We start from the raw sequence: 19,767 nt of genomic DNA on the forward strand, positions 1-19,767 counted from the left end.
TTTGATGATGGATTTGATATGAAATGTTACCCTCTTTTAGAGTGATAGTGTGGATGGTAAATTTTAAATCCCCCTCATGTGAGTAAATCTTACACAACATCAAATGATGAATATGATGACAAGTCAACCTTCAGAAACAAGGAATTAAACCAACGAGCATATGGACCTTATGGTGCATTAGACTTCTCAGAGACCTAGAGTAATTTGTAGCAAGTACAAATGGGCTTTTTATGCATGTAATCGAAACATATTATTATGTCTCCGTGATTTTCCTTTATTACTGTAAATACCATTATCAAATTTGCCACACTCAGGTAGAGTCTATATCAAACATTCCCATAGGTATGTTATGTGCCCAAGTTACGTATATAGCCTAGGCCTACTCATATACCATGGACTGTTCTGATGCTTCTATATGTACATAAGTGTACACAAAATGTATACAGGTAGGCACATGTGGTATTACCGGACAGCGTGGCAATTCTGGATATATATGCACATTTCTGCGTAATATAATGACATTCAATACACGAGGGACTTTGTAGATTAGCCTCACGGAGCGTTGTATGGGCCGAAATCACAAAAAAAAATGTGACACAAAAATTTAAAATGGATGCCAAGAAATTTACATTTTACCACAAATTTAGAAGATCCGTTGATTTATCACAAGATTTTATCATTTGAATTCTTCATAATGTTCATGTTCGACCTTTTACCCTACAATACGAAATTTGAGCCTCATTTGCCGATTTTCTCTTTGTTGTCCACTCAGTAAGAATATGTATGGTGAATCATGGGTATGAGTTGTGATTCTGGTGTGAGGACAAGATGTGAAAGACGTTGATTATATTCCATTACGAAAATCGTGTCCAGAATTATAATGCGATTTTACACTGTGCTAACAGACAAACCTTTTTGTAGAGGGGTAAACCGGAAGTCTATTTTCCAAATATGAAAGTGAAATTTTCATAATTTTGCTCAATATATGATTTTAAGGACATTGTGAATAACTGGTACTATTTTTTAACAAAATTTCATTCTTTGAGTTTGAAATTCAGAGCCACAAAAAAAATAGAAGAAAGTGTCCGGTAAAATGATTCACTCTCCTATATCTTTTTATATCATTTTTCTGATGAAGAGAGGAATACGCAGTCCATGCAGTGCCGCTCAACCCCTGCAACACATACACTTACTTATGTGTGCACACAATGCATACAAACTTATACACACACTTGCTCTAGTGCTATTTTTGTTTTGTTTGTGTTTTGTTTTTTTCATCACACATTAGTAAAGCCAAAGGTACTTACATCCCATGTGGCTATCAGGTTTGTTCCTTCCCATTTTTAATGAACTACCTTGATGTTCTGAGATTCAGTATCATTGCTGCATACAGTGTTTAATCATCAGGATATTGTCATCATGCAAGTCAGTAGTGGATAATCAAGCTTGAAGTGAGATAAGAGGGTTCTACAGGGAATAATTTTCCTGGTATCGCATCGCAATTTGCCATGCATTTTTACACCACTGCTGCACAAACTAACTTTTGTGTAGCAGTTTTCTTACATAGAAGTGTACAGGATATCATTGAAGATATTTTTCATCAGCTGAAATTGCTAAGCAAATTTGAGTTTGAAAATTATTCCCTGTTCTAGGTCTGGGTGATATGATGATGTTTGATGAAAGATGGATGGGAGTGACAGTGTGGGTGGGAACCAGCCAACTGGTGATATGTTACATTTTCTGTATTTCATTTAATTCAGTGAAATCAAGCATGACAAAGGTATTCCGTAAAGTTTATGATATGACACTGCTGCTACGTGTATGCAAGGTTTTGTCACAAAACATAAACATATCAGTAATAAAAGCAAACAAGATTCATCACTCCTGGGCACCGTTTCATGAAAGTCCTCAGCCCTGACAAGTTGTCAGTTTCTGACAATCACCATGGTAACAGTCAGACACAAGAGCTTCTCAGCCAATCAAGACCAAGGATTTCACTGACATTGTCAGAGACTGACAACTTGTCAGGGCAGACAACTTTCGTGAAACGCCCCCCTGAACTGCTTGAAGTTTCAAGTAGTCAGTCAAGTAATGAGATGGTAATCTGTTAACAAGGTTGCCGGATACAATTTCGAAAAGAAGATATCAGAGTAGTTAGACACATGTTCACTTGATTTGTGTACCACTTCCGGAAAGCATTCCATCATCACTCAGTCCAGGGATGTTGCTCTTAAGGCTGCGTTCACATAGAAGTATACGGTATTCGGTATTCGCTATTCGGGCACCCAGTACACCATCACCCGCACCGTCAACTCACCATCCCATGCAGTGAGGATTTCTTCCTCCTACATCCCAGCAAGTCTTATTAACAATTTCTAAACTGCATCAGAATGTCAGTCTACATGCTTATTTTTGCTAAAGGGCAAATCCAGACCAAAATTGTCATTATTTCATAAACGAGAGACGGTATATACGCTGCAAGAAAATCGAACAAGCTCGATTCCCACTATGCTATACTATAACTATTCTATGCTATTTGGTACTTTCGAATAGTGCCCTCTTATGTGAACCGGTGTTAGGAAATCCTATCGTTCAATTCAAGCTATTCGCGTGCCCTCGAAAACGAACCCCGAATACCCGAATAGTATACTTCTATGTGAACGCAGCCTTAATAAACAGCTGGTAGTACACGTATGATCAACCCAGGGAGGTGCTAGAGAAGGAGAGACAACTACTGCTCTCCTTTGAAGTCGTGCGCGGCACCGCCGAGAAATGCGTTCAACTACAGGTGTTACCCATGTGCTTTGACAAAAGAGAGCATCAATAATCGGGACTAGAGCTCTCACATCTAGAAATGCTTGCCCCTACTGCAATTCGCTCTCTCTTTCAATGTGATGGCAACAATGAATTTGTGTACCTTGAATTGGAGCAGCGATTCAAAATGCAGTGTAAAACTGACAATTTTAACAGCAAATAGTTTAAAAGCACGCTGGAACACGCTTTAGCAGAGTACTTCATTTGAAAGATCAAAATATCCCAGATTAAAAGATAGAAAACTAACATGCGGAAATGTGTGCATTATAGAAAAATGTTAGGTTTTTAAGAGGGCCTAATTTTCATTTCATTTCGATTTGCGCATTATGAAGAAACTAGAAATACGTGTTTATAATATTGAATTCTTTCCTAAACTATTCTAAATCAATTTGAGTATTTCATTAAAAATTTTACGGTGAAATAAAGCTTGTAATTCAACGAAAGGTAAAATGCGTTCTTCGTCTCTGAACTTCGTCTTGCAACTAGAGCGGTGCCGAGCATGACTTAAAAGCGTAGTGGAATGCTAGACATCCCACTGTAATGCCTTGAACCCAAACATGTGTTTGCATGAATTACGAAGAGTTGCCACTCCATCTCTGTAACACCTCCCTGATCAACCTGTACTCTTTCCCCTGGCAATGTATACACTTGTAAACACTCTGTCAACACAACTGGTTTAAAAACTGGTGTTGTTATAAGTGATTAGCACCAACACTAATGCTATTAAAAGATATTTTGTCACCTTTGAAAAGTGAAAAACAATTACAACCTTACCAGAAGTGTTGTTTGTTTGTTTGTTTTTTACACACTGTAATCTGTGTAGTTCCTTATCGAATACAACAATTACATAATTGAAGGTAACTCCATCCCTTGTATTCCTTTTTGCTGATTTCAAGGGGTATGAATTGTGCCTAAAGCCAAATTGCAAACAATCTAAACTGGAAGTGAGAAACATATTTACAAGTTGGTTTTAGCTAGTATTGGCAGTTATATGTGGATTACAGCTTCTTACTTTGATAGAAAAAATGATGACTTCTCCCATTTCTGCCTTTCCAATAGTTGGCATTGAGCCTGTGAGGTTTTGGCAGTTTGTTTTGGTTGTGTATGCTGAAACTTTTGGCAAGCTTAATTTAATTGAAAGTGAAGAATTGATAGATCGATTTTCTCTATCCTTCAAAAAAGAAAGTAGAAAATTGCATGCATTTTGCTATTTCTATTTTCTACAATATGAATATAAGAAAAAAAGTCTAAAAAGTATTTTTTTAAAACTTATTTAGATTTTCAGTTTTAATACAAAATTGAATGGATATCTATTATTATTATTTTTTTTAAATAAGTGCCTTCTGTGCAGGCAGAAAAATAAAATAATCCAAGCATACAGACTTGAATACTTGTTTTTGCTTTCTACCTAAGATTCCTCATACCCCTTGTTCACATTGCCGGGGAAAGTCCCACGCCTCAAGACTTTCCCCCTCCAAAATCATAGTGTGGATACTCATGGGACTTGTCCCCTTGTTCCTGCAAAGCAAGTTTGGTCCGGGGACAAAATTTGGAGGGGCGAATGACCATGGGCCGTTCAGTTATTGATGGCGCACAGCTGGATTCAGCAAATGTGCGCATGCGCAGGGTATTTTTTCGAGTGGTAGGGCTCGCCCCATGCCCCAATCGCCCCCACAGATTGGGGATAGTCAAGATAGCAGTGTGGGTGATCAGTTGTAAAAAAGATTAGATGTCGTGTGACCGTCCCTACGATACAGAGTCCAATATGAAGGCTGTGACAGACTGTCTGCACTATGATTTTTATTTCTTTTAAGACCCTTTCTGTCGGTTCCATTGGATCACAACAGAAGTCTAGTTGTGAGACTAGCAGTGTGTAATTTGAGAGTCAGATAAGTGTGTGAGAGATAAGGGTGTGAGAGATAAGGGCTAGTCTGGTCTAGGCCAGGATCAAGTGGAAGGATCATGATGTTTACATGACCTCAGCTTCTGGTCAGGCAGCTTGTCCTTTTGCACAAGTGGAGTCTGAGCTCTAGATCTTGTAATGAATTATCATGTCAAATTATGTAATACATCCAAATAGGTCTCATCATGATGCTGTGAAATGCTCATACCTAGCCAGAACTAGATCACAACCTTGTTGAATAGATGGATGTGTTACAGCATTTGTAGGTTTAGAATTGCAGCAAAGTGGCCTTTTTTTGGTAATCCAGCTGGGACAAAATAAGGTGCTGTTTCTGAGATCACATGGACAATTATGTGATGTTAGAAGACAACCTTTGTGGTACAATGTCATTGAGTATGATACTGACAAATATCACAGACAAGGAATACTGTGTACTTGGATAATATATCGAGTAGAAAGTACCCCATGCCCTTCTCAAACAATATTGTTTAGTGAGTTAGTGTGTTTCCGTGAATGTCTGCTCACACAGATCAATGTTAGCTTGCTACATGTACACAGGTTCAACTGTATGTTCAGTTATCATATAATGTCATGGTTCAACCCAGCTCCAGCGTGGGAAGCAAAGAAATGAGAGCCTGATGTTGCATTATCAGTGGCAACTAGTTTAGAGTTTATTCCTCCAAATATCAGGATGCTGTAGGTTATTCATAATTGTACAGGGACCAATAAATATCTTGAGTTTGGCAGAAGAGGTAATACTGCTCTTTCCAGCGTCGGTGGTCCATATGTTCACTAGAAACTCTGGAACAATAAGATCGTTATGTTTGGCACAGGAGAGAATTAAGATTTATACTGTGGAGAAATTACCCTTGCAATGTTCAAAAGGCAGTTTTGATATAAACTTGATTTGCCCAGCAAATGAAATTGCCTTCCACCAGCACTGCCATTTCAACATTCAATATTGCTTGCAAATGTTGCCTCAGGTTTTTGTACTGTGCAATTAAATGGAGAGAACAAAGCAGGGAAGTATGTACATTGGAGATAATGCTGTGGTGTGTTTTCCTTCCCTTGTTTCCTTTCCTATTGTGGACAGCCCTTAGAGAATGTCCACAATAAATACATTCAAATCAGACAGGAATTAATATGGTGAAAGGAGTGTTGAATGATATGAATTATGATAATTATATTTTTGATATATATATATATATTGTAATCATTGCAAAATATCATAATGATTATAAATTATAGTATCAAAGTTGTTGTCTTTATTATGGTAGGTTTTAAAGGCTTAATGTTTGCAGCTGAGAATGTAATGGGGAGGGCAATTACTCTCAAGTTTTGTCTAGTTTGAATAAAACTGAAGAGATTTGATGGTAGGCTAGAACAATATGGGATGGCTGTCTGCATATTCCATCAGTCCAGTGAGTTGCATCATATTGTTAGCATGAAGCACATCACTTACCAGTCGCTCTGAACAACAGTGTACTTATGATTCATACGCGCGATGGCAAGATGGATGTGAGGAAAGGCATGTACGCATCCCCATTCAAGGATGAAATGATTCAAACTAAAAACGTAGAGATGACACATGGACCGTGATATTGGACCAGACACAGTCATGCTGCTCATATTAGCCTTATTACATCGGTGCCTCAGATGCTGGGAACAGAGTGTGACATAAAGTGGGTGTTATACATGTAGGTGAAAGCTATGCCATCACTCTTGAAATGTTTTGTTATTTCAACTCAGGCAGAATAGCAAAGTACCAATTAAAGAGGAATTAATCAGATTGGTTTCTTGAAATTATCAGAAATATTTATGATGATGAGGAAGAGATCCTGTAAGTTAATATGATGACATACCAGCTGAGCAATAGATTGTGATCCTGCATTTTGTTTTACTTACGTTTGTAGGATATGTTTTACTTACGTCTGTAGGATATATTTTTGGTCGCTCATCAGGATCTTTGCTATGTGAAGAAATAATTTTTTGGTTTGTGTTGTAGATAATTGTATGTACATGTATGTATCAGGGCTTGACACAATTTTTTTTTCTCTAGTGGCTGATTTGGGCCACTGACATTTTGAAATTTCAAGTTTTAGTGGTCCAAAATAAAAGGAAACAACAATCCATTTGAATCTGAATTGCCCGATCAGGCCACCAAAAGATAACCTTTCAGGAAATTCAATGGCCTGACATAAATATTTGGTGGCCCCAGGCCAACGCTAATGTTGAGCCGTGCATAGTTATACATCTTAGGGAGGAGACCAAAGATTCAGGCATATGGTGCGCTTACATTGTAGTAGAGAAAGAACACTCTTCATATATCAGCTGTGCATCCCTCTGACTTCTCTTATCTCAAATAATGAAGACTACCATTTACTGCTCTGGTAGAGGTACATGGGAGAACAGCATGCTGTACCTCTCTTGGAACGGAGGAATCCTTTTAGTGCATTATCACTAATGTGAGCATCAAATGTGCGTAATGAGGAGGAATTATCAGCAGACTAGGCAGAGGACATCTGTATCATAACGCCAGTACTGGTGCATGGAGGAATGTTAGCATAAATTTATTAATATATCAGCCTTGTGCATGTCAGGTTGTGACTTCTAAAGCATCAAGAATGCTTTATATCATCGGATCTAACAATGTCTCATAGATGCAGTTGACTTAGTGGTATGTGTACAACATAATGCCACAAAATCTGTGTCATATATTTTTTTTTCTTCTCAAAATGCAATACTCTAAGGCAGCATCTGTCTCGTAGTAAAGTCAACTCAGTTATAAGACAAAAAAGGAACAGTATCTGAAGAATAAACAGCTCTGACATTTGAATGTCTATATTAAAGGTCAGCTGTTCTCCTGCAGTATTAGGTATGGCAGCTGTGGTCATGTAATTGTCATGTTGCCTGTGATGCATCCTTTTGGTTAGTCATATTCATGCATACAATATGAACTGCAAATATTATTTTCATTTTTTCATCCTCTCTGTTTTAACTGAATACACATCTTATGAGGTTTGAGGAAAAAAGAAGTCAGTAAGAAATGCAAATTCAAGAAAACTTCCTTGAGGCAAATGGATATGACGTGAATAAGGAGTGAAGTGCAAAAATGCTTGCTATGTGATTAAGGCAGAAATATAGGAGGCACAAAGGTAAGCTAAGTGTATTTTTTATTGAAATAATCGTGAATATCTTACGATATCTCTGAATTCATTCAGAGTTTCACTTTAAAGTCAATATGTTGTCACAGTTTCTTTCTTTCTTTTTTTGTCTTTATGGGTCAAGTTGCACAGAGAATGAAACCTGATCAGACCATGGTGCCATTTAAGTTTCTGTAACAATAATATAACGTGGGATTGTGAAGGGAAAATTTGGGGATGAAATAGGAAAGAAAGAAAAGAAGTATACATCAATATTCCTGCCAGGGGATGCAAATTAGAAAATTTCTATTAAAATCTGACATTGCTTGTATGGTCTATTACATGCTAATTTTCAAGTATTTTGGCATTCAAGTTTTGTGACAATCTTCTAGTACACTGGGGAAGAAACTGCAAACATAAATCTGTTGATTGTCATGATGACACTAATGACAGCAATGATAGCCATTACATGATAGTCACTATTGGTTATGGCTACTGTATAGCAGTTTACAGTTGTATTAAAAATGATTAACAGTTGTTGTGATGAAAGTGGTAGTATTGATTGATTTCTTTTTTATGATTGTAACATGATATTGGTTTTCTTGCAAATGAGTGCTCTTAAAGTAGGATATAGGTGTTTTCACTGAATAAACTTGTCCTGTGTGCTGCTACATGTGGCATAAAATTGATGAGAAGGGCAAGGGGTAGCTAATGCACAAGTCAACCTATTAACTTGGCTAATGATACTGTTGATAGCTGTTTTACTGCACCCACAGTACACTGGTCAGCACACGTGTTGATCAACACAGACATTGCAAGCATTTGTCTCTGCACTTGACATCCAGGACTCCGCCCATCTGTTCCCTCTTCATTATCATCATCATCTGATGAGTGTCGTCATGGTGAGTGTCGCCGTGGTTCACTGCATCACTGACCAGCAAATACAGTGTCTTTGCAATGTCAACTGTAGCACTTCAAGCATCATTAGATCCACAAAGCCTGGGGCTAGCAGTCCGTCTGATTAGCTTACATCTAGGTCTGCATAGTAAAATTGGCAGACCTCAGACAAAGGGAGAATGATCAGTTACATATGTAAGACGGAAAGATGGTACCCTAAACATTGGTTCATTGAGAAATCCAGTCCACCCGAAATCCTGTTTACAATTCCCACAGTTGCAAAGTTCCTACATCCTTTCATTAGCAATGTCATAGAACTTCTCAGTAAACTCCTGTTTACAATTCCCACAGTTTAAAAGTAACTATATTCTTTCATTAGCAATGTCAGTGAACTTCCCAGCAAACTGGTCATGTAATAGCCCACCAGCACAATATACCATTTCCTCTAGTAAACCCCCATTAAACTGATACTTAATCCTTTCCTTTGTTCTCCCGGTCAAGCCCAAGTCAATCCAGACTCCTGTATTTACAATTCCCACCGTCAGTCCTTTGTCTAGTTTTAGTACAGGTAACCAAAGTAATTCTTACATTAAAGACCCCTTACTTACTAACCCTGATATATCTGACCCTCACATGTTGAGAGGGATCATTCTGGACGCCCCTGTCTTGGGCAGAAGTCCTCAACTCTGATTCTCCCTGGCCATCAGATAGATGGCTATGTTGTAACCTTATCGGGAGTGCTCTTACATATATTCGCTGTCATTCTACGCTGGATATACAGATTGTGTATATCTACTACCAATAAATATACACACGTTATGAACTGACTATCGAACTGTGTACTTCATATTTCTTCGCGTCTGAATGTACAGTAAGAGTTGTGATTGTACCACGCTACATAACCCGACAAGGGACTCACAAATCACGCTCTTACAATTGGTAGCAGCGGTAAACTGGGGCCATCGCTTCCCGCTCGGAGATCAAACTTGTGAGTTCATCTTTCTACATTATATAGACATTGCTGCTCTGGTGTTTTTGGAGAATCCTGTTATTACATCTTTACCTTGAGCTGCATTCCACTGCATTTCGCGTTAGAAATGGTCAGCTCCTAAAAACTGCACTTTGTGGACGCTTTGCTGTTTGGGGCTTTACTATTCATTTACATACAAAGGTATAATACTTTTGTCCCTGTAAACAACACTGCATGGACATAAGAGCCCTCTTCAGTTTTACCTTCAATTATTGTTGATGCTGGTTCATCGTTGAATATTTACAGTATCAGCCTATGAGCTCTGAACTTGTGATACCTGCAATGCTGTTCATGTTATGACAGCCATCGTGTTGCCTTCATCAATTTTTGTGCTGCATGATCGGATGATTCTGTCACCGGCCACCCCGTATCTTGACTGTTGCTGATAGTGGAACTCCAGCCGCTGATCACTTAAGGTGCCTGCTTACGTACTGTGGAAGGATCATCGCCTTGGAATCCAAATTCAATGCTAGGAATCCTTCGGTAGTGGTCTGCATTCTGCTCTTCTTCCTTGTGGTCGATGACTGGAATGCTACACATCATCATCACCCTTGGATCTATCGACATCTATTTGCTGTTCCTTCTCGTTGGTGTCGCCTTCTCCGATGACCAGGACGGAACTGCTAAGTTGATCCTCTATAGTTCATATTTCTTGTCTCATCTCTCATACACATAATCCGTTCAAGTGTATTATAATTTGTGCTTTTGGTGTGTATAGTTAAATTTGACACGCATTTATGTACATTTATATACTTTCCTTCTTTTGTATTCTACTTGTAACATAATTAGGTATTGAGGCTCGTTATTAGCTCTACTAGTTTCAGTGTTGGAAGATATACATGTGTGGCTGTGTTGAATACATTGCAATTATTTAGGCCATTTCTAAGTTCATTTGTTAGCTCTTTTCTTTTTTTTTCTCCTTTTTCTTAGCGATCTTTCAGTTTACTTGCACTGTGATATGCTATCTCTGCATTTTTGTTCTTCGTATGATTTGGAGTAAACTTTTCTCAAATCCTCATTTTATATAATCTGTGTGCATTTCACTAAATCTAGCTTTGTGGCTCTTCATTAGTTTTCCACTTCACATGCCTTGTATTTCGGTCTACATTCAATAACCGCTTATTTCACAGCACTACAGGATGCTTGCACTTTAAGTTTGCCGTGCCACTTTCACATTTTGTCTTTTATTCATTGCTTCGTCACTACCTCTCATCATTTTCATTTTTTTTTTGTGCACTTTGTTGTGCTGTGGACATCATCACAGTTCCTTTTCTTTTGCTCCTTCCCTTATTTCTTCCTTCATTGATTCCATAACATAACATCATGCCTGATACTGATGTTGGTTCCTCTTCTTCTCCCACTGTGGGAGCTTTCATCCCTGTCCAATTCCCTCCGCCCTTTTCTGGGGATGGGACATCTGATTTTATGCAGTGGTGTCGTCGTTTTGAGGTAGCAGTCGATGCTTGCCCCAATGCCCGATCAGTTGACTTGGCCAAAACACTTGGTTCTCGGTTGACGGACTCTGCTTTCATTGTTTGGTATGCCTTTCCTGCAGACATTAAGAATGATTATGTTCAGGCAAAGAAAGAGCTGAGCAAAATCTTTTCGAAACGCGATGAGATAACCTCGTTTCAGCGCATGATTAATGCCCGCCCGCGTCAACCTAACGAACCACTTGAGGTGTATAAGTCAGAACTCGATAGATTGACGACGCTTGCTTTTCCCCTGCTTGATGCCAATGCCCGTAAAGATGAAATTTTCCGCCGATTCGTAGCAGGTCTGAGCCCTGACATGCAAGCGAAGTGTCACGAACACGGGGCTAAGGACATTGATAGTGCCATGGAAATCGTGCGGCGAATGGAAATGGTGTCAGTCTCTAACCAGCTTAATTCCCCCTTCTCTGCTGCTGCACCTCAGGTTGCTGTCGCAGCTAGCGCTAATGCTGATCCCCTTGATCTCATTTTGAATAGAATTAATGCTCTGCAAGTGACAGTTAACACGCTCCAGTCTCAGTGCGACTCTTTACAGGACTCGCGTCGCGAAGTGTCGCGCTCTCGACCACGCATGCGTTCCAATTCTCCACATGCTCAGTCTCGCTCACGTGATCGGTATGACTCCACATACACCTCGTATCGTCAAAATTATGCCCGATCTCCTACTCCTGTCAGACGAAGGTATTCCTCTGAGCGCGATCCCAGTCCTTATCCTCAATACCGGGAGCAAAATCGTGACACATATCATCGCTCATACCATCAATCACTAAATTCAAGATCCCCAAGTAGTCAGCATAGCCCGTCGTTTGATCGCAGAGATGGTGATCGTTACCGTTATCGATCACAGAGCCCTGCCGCCCATTCAATGCCTCGCTCAGCACGCCGATCATCCCCTGGCCGTGTTTCTTTTCAGGAAAACTAGTGTCAGCTGATGGTGCGGGTCGTCCGTCAGCCTCCTCATTTGAGACCCAATCTCAATCTCCTCTTCATTTGCCCTCTGTGCCTTCTCCGACTCCTTCATCTCGCATTCTGATTTCGATTGGCTCTACAGAAATCCCAGCTTTGATCGATACTGGCGCTTCAATGTCACTCATTGATGAGAAACTCCGATCGTCTCTCCCGTCTCTGTCTTCTCGGCCATACCTCTCACTCCCTGTTCCAGTGAAAGCTGTTTCTGGAGAGGTTTTTGACACATTTGGTTCCATTTTGGTAGATTTTTCTGCTCATTCATCACAGTTTTCATTTCATTTTCAGGTAGCTCGTGGTATTCATCCCCCCATCATTTTGGGATGGGATTTCTTGTCGGCTCATCAGGCGATATTAGATGTAAGTCATGGCTCCCTGTCACTTTCTTCAGTCACTCTTCCCCTTTTAGGAACTCACCGTGCAGTTCCTCTGGTGATTTCAACAGTCGTCGATGAGGAGATCGTCATCCCTCCTTGGAGTGAGACAGTTCTCCCGATACCTCTATGTAAGGATTCTCTGACTTGTTTTCCCCAAGAGGTCGATGGTGTGCTCGTACCTGGTAATGAATTACCTGTTATTGTTGCATGTACACTTGGCTCCGTGGTTGATGGTACAGTCCCAGTTCGTGTTGCAAACCCGACATCGTCATCGGTCACACTTTATCCAGGCATGCCTCTCGGTGATTTCCATCCCATGCTGGGCCGCACAGGAGAGCAGTACTGTGCTTTGGTCGCTCCTCCTGTAGCGGCAGAAGTGTGATTTTTCCTCTGTATTTGATTTATAATGCCTACACTCATTCAGAATAATGAGATGTCAGTAGAGGAGATCTGATATGTATATAGTACAAATATATTCATAGAGAAATGCGGGTCATAAGGGTTATGACAGAGGTCAAAAGAGGACTAACCGTGTCAAGATGACGGATCACTAAGGGGAATCTGCCCGACCCAGTGCACTTAGCACCACTGTCGGCACTGTTTCAAGTAGTTTCGTTTCTAGAAATCTGGTTTTTGATATAATTTGTATAGAGAAAAGGGAGAATTGGTTTTAAACAGGCGAAACCTCTGACACTTCTTCACTGTGCAACTATCGGTGATAGAAGGCAGTCAGAATCAACGAAGCAGTGGAGGCTGCAAAATACAGTATGGGACTGTATGGCAACAATTGACTGGGGTTCTCAAACAGTTGGTAAGTTGAGATAGAAGTTTTAATACTTGTTATTTCAGCCACATATCAATAGTTGTGCTAATTCAATTGTGATATAAGAAGAAATGTTTGTTGTCATCATGATTTGGTATAACTAAAGGTGTGTACAGTTGTACAGTTGTAGTAGTAAAGCTTTACAGCAATTTGTATGTCAAAATCTCAGTTATTTGAAGGAGATTCACACACACACACATAATTTCATGCATTGTTATGACTGTATCATGCAATGATTATAAACACTTTGTTCGTGTTACCTAGACAGGTAGTTTATATAATGATTGTAGAAAGTTATGAAGTGAACCCTTCAGAATGATGAAGTTATAAGACTTTGTCCGATTACATTGTAAATATCATTCAGTTCAAGTACAATTGTATTATGTTCATTGATTACTGTACTATAATCAATTATTGTTTATTAGTAATATTAGTCAAGTATAAACAAGGTGAGCTATAACGACGCTTATGCACAATTTGCAGTAGGGATTTACAGTATAATTAAAGTGTATTATACATGTATTCCTTTGTTACAGTAAACCACTTCACCCCGACACTTCAAATCTTCATGACACTTCCTTGCAACACTTCACCCATGAGACACTTTCAGGACACTTCTTTACGACACTATACTTCATCACATCACTTCATCCCACGTTCGAATCTTAAGTTCACGTCGTGATACACATTGGTGTATTTATGTTCAGTTGTGATTCTTCAAGGAATGTTTGATGAATCGATCATTAAATCAGGACAGGCCTGGATTATTGATTCAAGCAAACAACGAGTTGGACAGTGTTTCATTATTTTCTCGACGACTGGTAGTGTGCCGGTGATGCAACAGTGCGTTTACAAGAACGAACCCCACCCAATGTAGTGAAGCTACATTTGAGTTTACAACTTTTTTGGATTTCAGTTTACAAGTGCTTTGAACTAAAGTTTTCAACTGGCTTTGAACGCTTACAACTAAGATGGAACAATCTAACCCTGTTGATACAACAATGGAGCAAGTGACCGTGCTGAAACGGTCTTGTATCGGTCACCTAGGAAACCTCACAAGGAGGTATAAAGAGTTGGAGCAGCTCTTTGTGAATTATGAAAATCGGGATGCCGTGCAACACAAATATGATCAGCTGAAAGGAATGTTTCTTCTTTATGAGAACAAGTACCATCAATACATTGCTCTGCTTAGTGGAGATGAATTACAGGACGCTATGCAGCAGTTTGAGTCGTACAAGCTTAATAAGGAGGAGTTCAACAAGCGGCTGTCTGGCTGGATGGAGGAAGCGACGAAGCAGCAGAATGGTGGAGACGACGACGATGGGCGCCGATCTGTGAGGTCGAACCAATCAGCTCGTTCCATCCGCACTGCGAGTTCGACAACGAGTAGTATGAAGCTCCGCGAGGCCAGGGCAAAGCAGAGGCTCATGCAGCAGAAGCTTGAACAGCTAAGGGAAAGGCAGAAACTGGATAGAGAAAGGCTCGAACTGGAAGCGCGCATGGCTGAAATGGACATTGTTAATGAGAAGGAAAATGCCGACCTGGAAGCTGAATTCTGGGCACAAGAAATTGCAGACGAAGGCAAGCCAGCTAACATCGCTGCAGAGAGAGACGTAGAATTTGGTAACGTAGAAGTACAATTACCTAACAATCAAGTAGTACATGAAAATGTTCGTGTCGAGAGTGAGATGTACAAGAAGACTCTCGATAGCAAGAAACCAGGTGAAACTGTTTCTACAACACAATTGTGTAATATGTTGATGTTGAGTATGAATATGCCGAAACCAGATATGATAACATTCGATGGCGATCCAATCAAATATTGGAATTTCATGAACAGCTTTGACGTCAATGTAGCAAGTAAGATTTCCGATGATCGCATGAAATTGATGTATCTTGTGCAATTTTGTGAAGGTAAAGCTAAGGAGAGCATTGAGTGTTGTGTGTTGATGGACCCTCACATGGGTTACATGAAAGCCAGGGAGATACTGGCAGAGCAATACGGGCAACCACACGTGATCACGAATGCATTGATGAGAGAAGTGCTGGATAGGCACCAAATTCGGCCAAACGATGGAGCCAAGCTCGTGGAGCTTGCTCGTCAAATGCGCAAGTGTGAAATAACCTTGACACAAATGGGTCACGCGGCAAACTTGAACAGCAGTGAAACTCTGTTGAAGATACAGCAAATTCTCCCAGTTCACATGCAAGTGGACTGGGCAAAGCGTGCTCAGACAATGCTACGATCACGTGTGGAACCCAATTTCTCTCACATGACGGAGTTCATAGAACAGCATTCACAAGTAGCAAGCAATGTCTATGGCCAGAACATAGGTAAGTCCACGAGAGACGTTAGTCAAGCAAAGAAGGGTGGAAGGTCTTCTAGTGGTAAGAGACTGACTTCCTTCTCCACTCAAGGCTGCGAAGAGAACCAGCCAACGAAAGAAAACACAGAGCGGCCTAGACGTAAATGCCCATTGTGTTTACAGGACCATGATCTGTTCAAGTGCAAGGACTTCCTGGCCAAGACGCCGAAGGAAAGGCTGCGAGAGGTGAGGAGGAAACGATTGTGTGACAACTGCCTGAAGCCGTCTCACATTGCGAGTGAATGCAGGTCTTCACAAAGGTGTAAAAATGATGGCTGCGGCATGAAACATCACACCCTCCTTCACTTTCAACGGGACAGTAGCAGTGTCAGTAACCAAACTGGGGCCGGCGCCAGCAACAATAACCCTCAACCTCAGGGTACGAATCTTTCAACAATAAAACAAGGCAAAGTGTGTCTTCGGGTGCTCCCAGTCAAGGTACGCGGAAATGGGAAAGAAGTGACCACCTGTGCGCTTCTTGACCAGGGAAGTGATGTCACCCTGTGCGATGAGAGGCTGGTCAAGGAGCTAGGACTCAGAGGGTCGGCAAAGGAGCTTGAGCTAACAACAATCAACCAACAGAATCACAAAGTAATGAGTGTCGAAGTCGACATGACTGTTACTGGAATTGGGAAAACTGAAATCATCCAACTTGACTCAGTTTGGACGGTCAAAAAATTACCAATATCGGAGAGTAGCATGCCGCATGCCGAGGATGTTGAGAGATGGCCACATCTCAAGGGGCTAGAACTCCCAAATATGGAAAATAATGAGGTCATGCTGCTAATTGGTGGTGACGTCCCAGAAGCGTTCTGGGTCATGGAAGAACGGCGCGGAGGAAGAAAAGATCCATACGCCATAAGGTCACCACTGGGTTGGACCTTGATCGGACCTACCAACAATACGAAGAGGAAAACTGACTTCAAGGTGAATTTCGTCCACAACAAAGATGAGCAACTTCAGCAGCAGGTGGAACGATTTTGGTACATGGACTTTGGGGGATCCACACTTGGTGCCAAGGTGGGAGAGTCCCTCGAAGACAAACGAGCGAGATCTAAAATGGACCAATCCATCACCAAGGTCGATGGCCACTATCAGCTGGGTCTTCCGTGGAGGCATGAAAATCCATGCTTACCAGACAACCTCACACAAGCAGAGGCACGGCTGCAATATCTCAAAAGGAGATTAAAGAGGGATCCCCAGCTCCACCAAAGGTACACAGCTACCATGGAGGGATACTTGGATAAGGGTTATGCCAAAGAAGTGGAAAAGACGGCCCAAGGAGAGCCACAGGATGGAGACTCGCGGAACGATAGAACCAATAAGACTTGGTACTTGCCTCACCATCCGGTACTTCATCCAAGAAAGCCAGACAAAACACGGGTGGTATTCGACTGCGCAGCGCAGTACAAGGGCATATCACTCAACAGTCAACTCTTGCAGGGACCAGATTACACCAATAGCCTAGTTGGTGTGCTGACAAGGTTCCGGCAAGAGAAGATAGCCTTAGTCGCCGACATAGAAGCCATGTTTCACCAGGTAAGAGTGACGCCAGAAGACTGTGAAGCGCTTCGATTTTTGTGGTGGCCTGGTGGAGACTACACTAAGGAGCCGAAACACTACAAGATGCTTGTCCACCTGTTTGGTGCCACCTCATCCCCCAGTTGTGCGGGTTATGCCCTACGCAAGACAGCAGAAGACAACCAAACAGACGAAAATGAGGCTGCTGTCAAGGCCGTACAAGAAAATTTCTATGTCGATGACTGTTTGACATCAGTTGGCACTAAGGAAGAAGCAGTGAAACGATGCGCCGACCTGCGAGAGTTGCTCTCGAAGGGAGGATTTCGACTCACCAAATGGGTGAGTAATGATCATGATGTTCTCCAGACTATCCCTGTATCTGAAAGATCAACCTCAATTCTAGATCTGCATCTCGATGACATGCCTGTTGAACGCACATTAGGAGTACTGTGGAATGTTGGAACTGATCAATTTGGCTTCAGAGTGTCTGTTAAGGACAAGCCAGCAACCAGGCGTGGAATCCTCTCGATCACAAGCTCCCTGTATGATCCACTCGGATTTGCAGCACCATTCATCTTGGTAGCCAAGATCCTGCTGCAAGACATATGTGCAAAAGGTCTAGGATGGGATGAAGAAGTAGGAGATTCTGAATGCATGCGATGGCAGCAGTGGCTGGAAGAGTTGCCCCAGCTGGAGCGCATCACCATAGACAGATGTCTAAAACCAACGTCGGAGGTCAGTCAGTACGAACTTCATGCATTTTGTGATGCATCTATGCGTGGATATGCTGCAGCAGTGTATCTCCGCACTACTTCTACTGATGGAAGCATCAAGTGCACCTTCGTCATGGGAAAGACCCGACTGTGTCCATTGAAGACGATGACAATACCGCGACTAGAATTGTCGGCGGCAGTACTGGCATGTTCATTGATGGAAGTGGTCAAAGCAGAACTCAAGCTACCGATTTCCACCACTACTTACTGGACAGACTCTACTTCAGTTTTGAAGTACATACGCAATGAGAGTAGAAGATTCCACACATTCGTTGCGAATCGTATCACAAAGATCCAAAGTGTATCTGACCCATCTGAATGGCGTCACGTGGACACCAAGTCAAATCCGGCTGACGATGGATCAAGAGGACTTCAAGCCAGAGAGATGACAAGTGACTGTAGATGGATATGCGGTCCAGAATTCCTACAGAAACCCCAAGAATGCTGGCCACAACCTCCAACTGACTTGGGTGAAAACGATGACCTGGCAGCAAGCGGAGAAGTTCTCAATGACCCAGAAGTCAAAAAGGGTCTAGTAAACCTGACAACTGCTGATCCTGTACAGAAGCTCACTGAACGGTATTCCACATGGAATGCCCTGAAGAAAGGCGTAGCGTGGATACTGCGGTACAAGGAATATCTGAGAATGCGGGTGTCAGGAAACCCACTGGCAAGACAGATGAGACACGACCTCACAGCGAAGGAGCTGGAAGTTGCAGAGCTTGAAATTGTCAAGCACGTTCAAAGGCATGCTTTCCCTGAGGAGATGAGAGTCAGGAGCAAGGCAGACTCTGTCAAACTCCAGCGGTCAAGTCGTCTTGCAAAACTGAATCCCATTGTGCATGATGGGGTGTTGAGAGTGGGAGGGAGACTCGCAAAGGCTCCACTCTCAGATGATGTGAAGCATCCACTGATATTACCACACGATCATCATGTGACAAACTTGTTAGTCTCACATATCCATGAGGAAGTAGGCCACTCAGGGGCGGGAATGACTTGGACAGCCTTGAGAGAGAAATTCTGGATACTTCGCGGAGGAGCAACGGTACGTAAGGTGATCGGGAACTGCTTCAAATGCAAAAGGAGAAACTCCCCAAGAGGAGAACAGTTTATGGCCGATCTACCACGAGAAAGAGTGACCCCGAACGCCCCACCTTTCACCAATACGGGAGTGGATTTCTTTGGACCGTTTCAGGTTAAGAGAGGAAGAACCCAGGTGAAGCGATACGGATGTATATTTACCTGCTTGGCGTCGAGAGCAGTACATCTCGAAGTAGCCCACTCATTGGACACGGACTCATTTATAAACGCTCTGAGGAGATTTATCAATAGGCGAGGACGTCCAAAGAAAATCCACAGTGACAATGGTACCAACTTCAAGAGCGGGTATCGCGAGCTGAAAGAAAGTCTCACACAACTAAATTCCCAGAAGGTCGGAAGGTTTCTGACACAAAAGGGCATAGAATGGGAATTCAACCCCCCAGGAGCCAGCCATATGGGGGGAGTCTGGGAGAGGGTCATACGGGCTGTGAGAAGAATCCTGTCAGGCCTTCTTAAAGAACAGTTGGTAACAGATGAGGCACTCACCACGTTGATGACGGAGGTTGAAGCCATCTTGAACGCCCGGCCACTCACCCAATTGAGTATGGACTCGAACGACG

At 41.8% G+C, this 19,767-nt stretch overlaps 1 long non-coding RNA gene across 1 annotated transcript in view; it reads left to right on the forward strand.

Annotated features, from left to right (window-relative positions):
- The window catches only part of LOC139744199 (uncharacterized), a 94,200-nt gene that overhangs the window by 577 nt on the left and 73,856 nt on the right, over positions 1-19,767 (forward strand). The window lies entirely within an intron of this gene.

This window comes from Diadema antillarum, unplaced genomic scaffold (genome assembly GCF_040938485.1).
Source record: "Diadema antillarum isolate AM-2024a unplaced genomic scaffold, OU_Dant_1.0 seq00001146_RagTag, whole genome shotgun sequence".
Taxonomy (NCBI): Eukaryota; Metazoa; Echinodermata; class Echinoidea; order Diadematoida; family Diadematidae; genus Diadema; species Diadema antillarum.